A 7,500-nucleotide genomic window follows, 5' to 3' on the forward strand; every position below is an offset into this window, starting at 1 on the left:
TACCAGTGGCTGTACTGTGGAATCCTAAGTCCATACAGCTTACTATTCATCTTTTGTCTCTTCCTCTTTTGGTAATGTTTACACATTTACAAGTTGGGTTTACAAACACCTGAGGAGCTCAAATTGACCCTTTTTGCATTCTTTACTCATGTTCCTATTTTCTTCCCTTTTATCTGAGAAGACCATGACTAGGGTATGCTTTAGTCTGTGCCTGTGGGTCAGGTTTTTACCTTTGCAGGACTTAAAGCATGTTGTGTGACAGGACATATAGAAATCATCAAGATTGATGGCCTCATGTTTTAAGTGTTTTACCCATAGTACTGTTGCCTCCTATAAATGTCTGTTTACCTAAGAAAGGTTCTCTATGCTAGAAGTGGCTGATATTTCTCATTTCTGCTTGCTGGAGTTGACTGATAACCTTTAAGCTTTTGGGTGCACTGTTTGAAGTGTGCAGGAAGTGTTAGCAAGTGAGAAGATGAGTCAGAAAGAATGTAAGGCGTATGAAAGGGTGACTGGAAATTTAGATGGAAGTGCAGTAAGTGTAGGGATGCAGTCATGTGTGAATGAGGTGTTTAAAATGTTTAGAGAGAGACTGTGAAAAGCTGTAGAATTAATAGTTTGATACTAGGTTGAGAGATATATGAATAAAAGGAGAAACATGTAGCAGATGGATGAGATTAGAAATGTAGAAGAGAAGAAAAAGGCATATGGTAGATTGCTCAGAAGAATGTACCTGTGGAAGTTTGGCTGAGGAGGGGGAAGAGTGTGATGTGTATGGAAAATGTTAAGAAGCTGATAGAGGGAAATAAATAGAGAGTTAATGAAGATTTTGGAAGAAAGTTGAGTGAAGGGTTTAGAGAAAAAAGAAAGTGTAATGGAAAGAGGTGAAAAATGAAAGACTTTGATGTAAAAGTGGAAATGGTAATGTGAGAAGTAAGAAAAGGGAGTTGCTGAATCAATTGGAGGAAATGAAAGGAAGATATTAAGGGTACTTTGAAGAATTATGAATATGGGAAAAGGTGAGGAAGCAGTTGTTGCATGCGTGGGTATAGAGGATGGAAGGAAAGGGATACAAGTGCAGGGTCTTATAGAAAGAATGGAGATAAAAAGGGGCAATAATGAGGTTGAAGTTAAGAAAGTCTCCTGGCACTAATGAGATTATAGATGAAATGTTGAAGCATTGAGGAGAAAGTTGATGGAATGGATGCATTTGATATGTTATTAAGTTTGGAAACAGAAGGTTGTTCCTAAGCATTGGGTGAAAGCTATTATTGTTCCTTTATTCAAGGGAAAAGGTGCTAAGAATGTATGTAGCAATTATAGGGAATAAGAGTGTTAGATACACCAGGAAAAGTGTAAGCAAGAGTGTTGATTGGTAAAGTGATCGAAATGACTGAATGCAGAATAAATGAGAAGGAAGGGGGTTTTAGGAAAGGTGAGAGATGTCTAGATCAGAATTTTGTGGTGAACTTAGCTGGATAAGTATCTAGTGAAAGGTAAGAAGCTGTGTGCAGTTTTCATGGATTTGTAGAAAGGGTGTGACAGAGTGGAGTGGAATGCTTTATGGGATTTGTTAAGGATATTTAGGGTAGGGGGACAGCTGTTGGATTGTGTGAAAGCCATTTATAGATTAGCAAATGCATGTTTAAGAGTGGATGGAGAATGGAGCAAAATTTTTTGTATACATGTGGATGTGAGGTAGGATTGTCTAATGTCATCATAGTTTTTTAACATATATGTGAAAGAAAACTAAGGAAAGAGAGTGAAGAGATGGAGTTTCATAGTGAGGTATGGTGGCTAACAACAAGCCTGTGTGCTCTTTTCTTAGGGGGAAGAGGGGTTGCAGAAGGTTATAGGTGTGTTTATAATGTATGTAAGCATTGGCAGTTGAAGATAAATGCATGTAAAAGTAAAGTGATGGTAGAGATTTTGCAAACTCTCTAGAGTAAAAGAAGAAAGTGTACTAAACCATGTTATAGATATGGGGAGAGAAAGGCTGGTAGAGGTGAAAGATTTGAAATATTTAGGATCTACATTGAGTAAGTATGGTGATATGTAAGGAGAGATAAGGGGTAGAACAGTACAGGGTAAAAGATGCATTGGGTTCTTTAATAGGGGTAGAGGTGTAAGTATGGAAGTGAAGAAAGGATTAAGGTATGGCATAGTCCCCCTACCCTGACCTATGCAGCCAAAGCACAGACATGGAGTGAGTCACAGAGGTCAAGAATCCAGGCTATGGAAATGAGGTATTTAAGAGGAGCATGTGGTGTGACTAGGTGGAATGAAGAAAGAAATGACAGAGTGTATGAGTGACTTGGTATGGCAGGGAATGCAAAAGGAATGAATTGTGAAGTGTTAGAGTGGGTGGAACGTAATACTTTGAGGTGGTTTGGATATGTGAGAGTGTTGCAAGATGAAGTGCTTGCGAGGAGAGTACAAGGAGAGTGTATGTCAGAACAATTAAAGGGGTTTGTGTGAGAGGAAGACCACATATGACATGGGGAAATGGAGTGGAAGAGTATTGGAGGAAGAGAAATAGTGGAGGAATGCATGGAACATGTGAAGGAGGCATGTAAGGACAGTGGTCTGTAGAAACTTTTGCTGTGGCCACCCCCTTTAAGGGAATTCCCAAAGGGAATAGGCATCTGAGATATAGATATATAGATAGGGTAAATGATAACAGTTTAAACATTTGTATTCCGCTGGTATTCACAGTTTCATTTTTTAATCTGGCCCCGTCTTCCACCACTCTTACACTAAGTCATTGCTTCTTTACATCTTTTCTAACAAGCTTCTTGTAATTACCTCTGGTTATTCTGGTAATGCATCTCATGAAGAAGTGTTGTCTATCAGCATGGTCAAAATTATTTAGAAATTGGAAGGCTGTAATCAGGTTACCCCTCTATCTTCTTCCTTCCATTGTGGACAAATTTATACCCCTTAGCTTCTCATTGTAGGTTAATTCAGGTACCATCTTTGTAGACTTTCATTGGACCCACTAATAAGATCTCTGTGTTTCATTAAGTGATGTGAATAGACCTGAAAGGCATATTTCATTATGTTGTAAATAGTTTGCCAGATATTTCCTCATCCATGTACTTCAGTGTAATATTTTTTGAGACAATTTGTCTCTTTCAGAATTCTTATGTTGTAGAGCTTTGGTAACAGTTTAGGTATGACATTACTCTTAAGGTCCCTTTCATGCACAGATTTCTGTAGTTTATATCATATTTGGTGATGGCTACACTGAGGTTTGGCTACACTGAGGTTTTCTTTTACTGTATTCATTCTTCATTACTTTGCACTTGTTCAGGTTACGTTTGATAAACCATTTAACCTATTTCAACCAACTCTAGAGTCTGTTCAAGCTCCACTGTTAGCTGATGCAGTTAGCACATTCTTTATCTTTTTCATGCACTTTGCATCATCCTTAAACATATTCAAGTAATTTCTAGTCCCTCAGGTAACTTATTTACTGGTGACCCCAGCCCATTTCGAGAATTCTCCTCTAACCTGCATTTTCTGTCTCCATCCATTAAGGTAGTCTTTCCAGTGAAGGAGTCTACCTCTTCTTCCTCCCTGAAAATCTAGGTTCTTATTCCACCTCTGATGGGGTAAAGTGTCCGAAGCTTTCTGGCAGTGCAGGAATGTACAGTCTACCTATCCATCTCTTTAAGATAGAATTCACCTATTGAGGTCAAGGAGGGTTTTGATAGATGATTTCATTTCCTTAAATCCAATTTTTCTTCCAGTTAGGTAGTTTCTCCTTTACAGGTTGTCATTAATTTGCTTTTTGATTATCTTTTTTGGTGTTTTACAAACCATCATTGTTAGGGAGACTGATCTGTGGTTGAGTGCAATTTCTAATTATACCTTTAGATATAGTCAGGACATTTGTTCCCTTCCATATCTTTGGTACTGTGGCTCCCTGTAGTGACTTGAACAATATCATGAGTAGCTTAGCAAGTGTCTTTGCACATTCCTTCAACACATATGGAAGACTTCATTAGAACCATGAGCCTTGTATGGATCAAATTGTTTTGATAGCTTTTATTATATCTGTTAATTTCTATACCTTTCAAGACTTCCTCCCCATCCCACCTTCTTAATGTTGGGGTAATAGTTTGCTCGACTGTGACAGCACTTCAAAATTTATTTCAGCTCCTCATAGATTTTCTCATCATCCTTGGTGGGTCTTTCCTTTGATTCTTTTAACCTGATAAACTGCTCTTTAACCAATGATCTGGTGAACTTACAGAAAAGTTTTGCATTGTGTTTTGCCTTCTCTACAGTATTATTTTTCTCCTTTTCTCCTTATCTGACAGTACTTATTTTTTGCTTTCATTTATTTTTCTAAGTAGGTTGATTGTAGTGTCACCTCTGTATCTCCTCCATAGAACATCTCTAAGCTCCTTGGCACTTCTTTATTAAACTATGCTTCTTTGTCTGTTGACCGTTTTCTTCTCTTTACATCCAGTTATACCCATTATGTGACTCCATTGTAATTTCACAAAATCTGCTTTAGCATTGGTCTTTACTTTTGTTTTAGAACTTCCTCTCCCAATTTATACTTTAGAGCACTTAATCAGCTCTGTTATATTTGCTGTTTATTTTCCTCTTTGGATCCTGATCCCCTTCTTATGTCCTCTTCAACCGTATACTCAATGTCAAGCTTTATTTGATCATATTTTTTCAATTGGCGTATCATAGTTATGTCTGATTTCCAATTTGTTATGTTTAAAGACAAGGTTAAGAATAGATGCTTTATTAGCCCCTCTATGGCAGGATATTCTCTTGTAAACATTCTAGGAACTTTTTTTGCCATGATTCTCTATCTCAGTGAATTTGTTTTATCTGTCAGTATCCCTGTAATTGAAATTTCCAGTTATCAGGACTCAACTCAATCATTGTAGTTTGTTAGAGTGTTATAAAGTAATGGAACCACTGTACACTCTCTTTAATGGCAATCTTACCCATTACCTACTATTTGAATGAGCTGTCTGTTTAAATTTCTTAGATTTTGTTGGGATTCCTTATCAAGCAGCTGATCCTCCCATACTTTATCATCCCTTTCCCCCTGTGCAATCATGTATCCTCCTGGGAAGATTAGGCCAATCTTTAACTTGGAATATGAATAGAATTTGAAATTCTTGTACATATCACAAGTTCAGCTGTACTCCACTTTGATGACAGCATAGATGAAATTATTTCATTTACTCAGTATTCATATTTATAGAATATTCTAACCCCCTATTCTCTCTACTCATTTGTGCTTATAGCCTTGTGAGTGACACTGGCTCATTTGTGTGTTTTGTATCCATGATATCAACTCTGTCAGGCTCACCTCCAGTGATTCAGTCTTTGAACTGTAGTTCCTACATTTATACCACTAGGCTTTCTGCATTTGTGTACAAAATCTCCAATCTAAGGCATGTACTGCTATATACTAAATTAGCCCTGATGTAAGAGGCTGCTGCAGATGTACCAGTTCCCTTGAAGTGTCTTGGAACTATCACCATCTACAAGGGAGCAAAGATCAAAATTTTGGGTTTTGGAATCTTCATATTTCGATTTTCATAAGCATATATATAGAAGAAAATATGGAGAGCACTTAGCAGCCTACCTTTTACATAATGCTCACCAGTTGTTTTGTTTTGGAATTTTTTTTCAGACTTTTCTGGAAGACTGAGGAGTCTTTTGAAACTGAATTTGTATGATTAGTTTGTCTCCAGCTTAAGTTGCTTCCATGATGAAATAAAGCCAGTAATACTATTGTTTCATATAAAGTGCTTTATATGATCCTTTATTCTATGGATTTTATAATGATATTTCTGGCCCTGTGTGGATTAGGGTACTGAGATTCTTTTTTTAAAGGAAACTTGAAACTTTCTCATCTCAGTCCATCTGGAAGTTGCCAAAAGGTCTTAAGTCTTGTACAGTCTGTTAGCTTTACAGCTGTTATGGCCTTGCAAAGTCTTGGAAAATTTGGCCATCAGAGTATCATCCTCTATATCTGAAGAAGAATTTCTTGATGATACTGAAAATTAGTTAGAACGTTTGTTTGTTCGTCCAGGTTCCTTGAAAACTTTGTTTGCACGGAATGTATTTAGTTAGATATAGAAGTTAGTACTCCTTTTTCAGCCTGAGTTGTATGCTAGAGCCTCTGATGTAAGGAAGGTGGCATCTACCCTGGCCTTTTTAAGGGGCTTCTTGCTGGATGAAATTAAGAAGAAAGATCTTTGATATTCTTCAAACACCTTTGTTTGACGATTTCTCAGTCTGGACCAGGTTGACCTTCATTTTGTGGAATTGAGTTTGCCACCTTCAAAAGAGAATAAACCCAGACAGGGGCCAAATCATCATTCAGGGTAAGCTATTCTTTACTTTTTATGTAGCTGCTTTTTTGCAGTCATATTATGTTGTGGCAGTGGCATTGTCATCTTCTGTCATCTGTAAATGATTGGTTTCTGTGCTGTATTTAGTTTTCATTTCTTTTCAATCTGTTTCACTTACAATTTTGATACAGACTGAAATTTCTTAATTGTTTATTGCCATTTTGCTTTATTATGTAATTACTTTGAAATTTTAGGACAGTCATCATTTCCGTCCTCACACCATCACCACCCTCACTTTATCATCAGCTTCCCTTGTTCACTACTTGTCTTATGTTTTCTGTGAACAGTTGGCTTCTATGTTTAACCTTTAGTTTCCATTGACCTGTTGCTCTGAAATTTTGGGACACTATGCTGTCACTTTCACCACCCTTACTCCATCACCATTCTCATTGTCTTGGCCTTGCTCCATCACCTTCCTTACTCCATCACCACCTTCACTCCATCGTCACTCATGCTTCATAATGATCCTAACTCTATCTCCACCCTGTCTCCTTCACTCCTTCACTCCATTGCATTGATATGCTCCTGCAGTAGGAAGATAGAGTTCTTTATTGGATTTTTCTAAGTCTTCTACTTTCATGTGAGTATGCTTTCAGATGCTTTTAGGGCTCTGTCTGTAGGTGAGAAATGTTAAGTTTTGAAGAATAAAAAACATTTCCCTACCTTAGGTGGAGCCCAGTGAGCATCCATTTGGATTTTCCTTCCCTTCCTACCCTTTTTCCTTTTCAAAAAAAATATTTCTTAATCATGGACAGTAACAAAACTAAGGCAGATGTCAGTAGTCAGTGGTTGAATGGTGTTGGTTTGGTATGGCTCTATTTGTCACCTCTGTGCTGTTACGTCAGTTATCTGGGCAGGTAACTGTGAGGCTAAATCCCTTTGAGTGAGCATCTATGTCATACATTCATTGATGTTCAGAGGTGGTAAGTTCTCATGAATTCAACCATTTTGGGGTAAAACATTGTTTCAAGCCTTCACCAAGCAAGTTCTCTCTCAGTTACTCATAGGTCTTTACTGAAAGTAGAGAAATTGTTTTTCATTCTTCAAAACCTACATTTTTAACTTATAAGGAATAATTCTTATCTTATGAAAACTATATGAATTG

The 7,500-nt window shown here is 37.4% G+C and overlaps 1 protein-coding gene across 1 annotated transcript in view; it reads left to right on the forward strand.

Annotated features, from left to right (window-relative positions):
* The window catches only part of LOC139764751 (protogenin-like), a 1,310,239-nt gene that overhangs the window by 500,592 nt on the left and 802,147 nt on the right, over window positions 1–7,500 (forward strand). The gene's annotated exons all lie outside the window — the stretch shown is intronic.

This window comes from Panulirus ornatus, chromosome 51 (genome assembly GCF_036320965.1).
Source record: "Panulirus ornatus isolate Po-2019 chromosome 51, ASM3632096v1, whole genome shotgun sequence".
Taxonomy (NCBI): domain Eukaryota; kingdom Metazoa; phylum Arthropoda; class Malacostraca; order Decapoda; family Palinuridae; genus Panulirus; species Panulirus ornatus.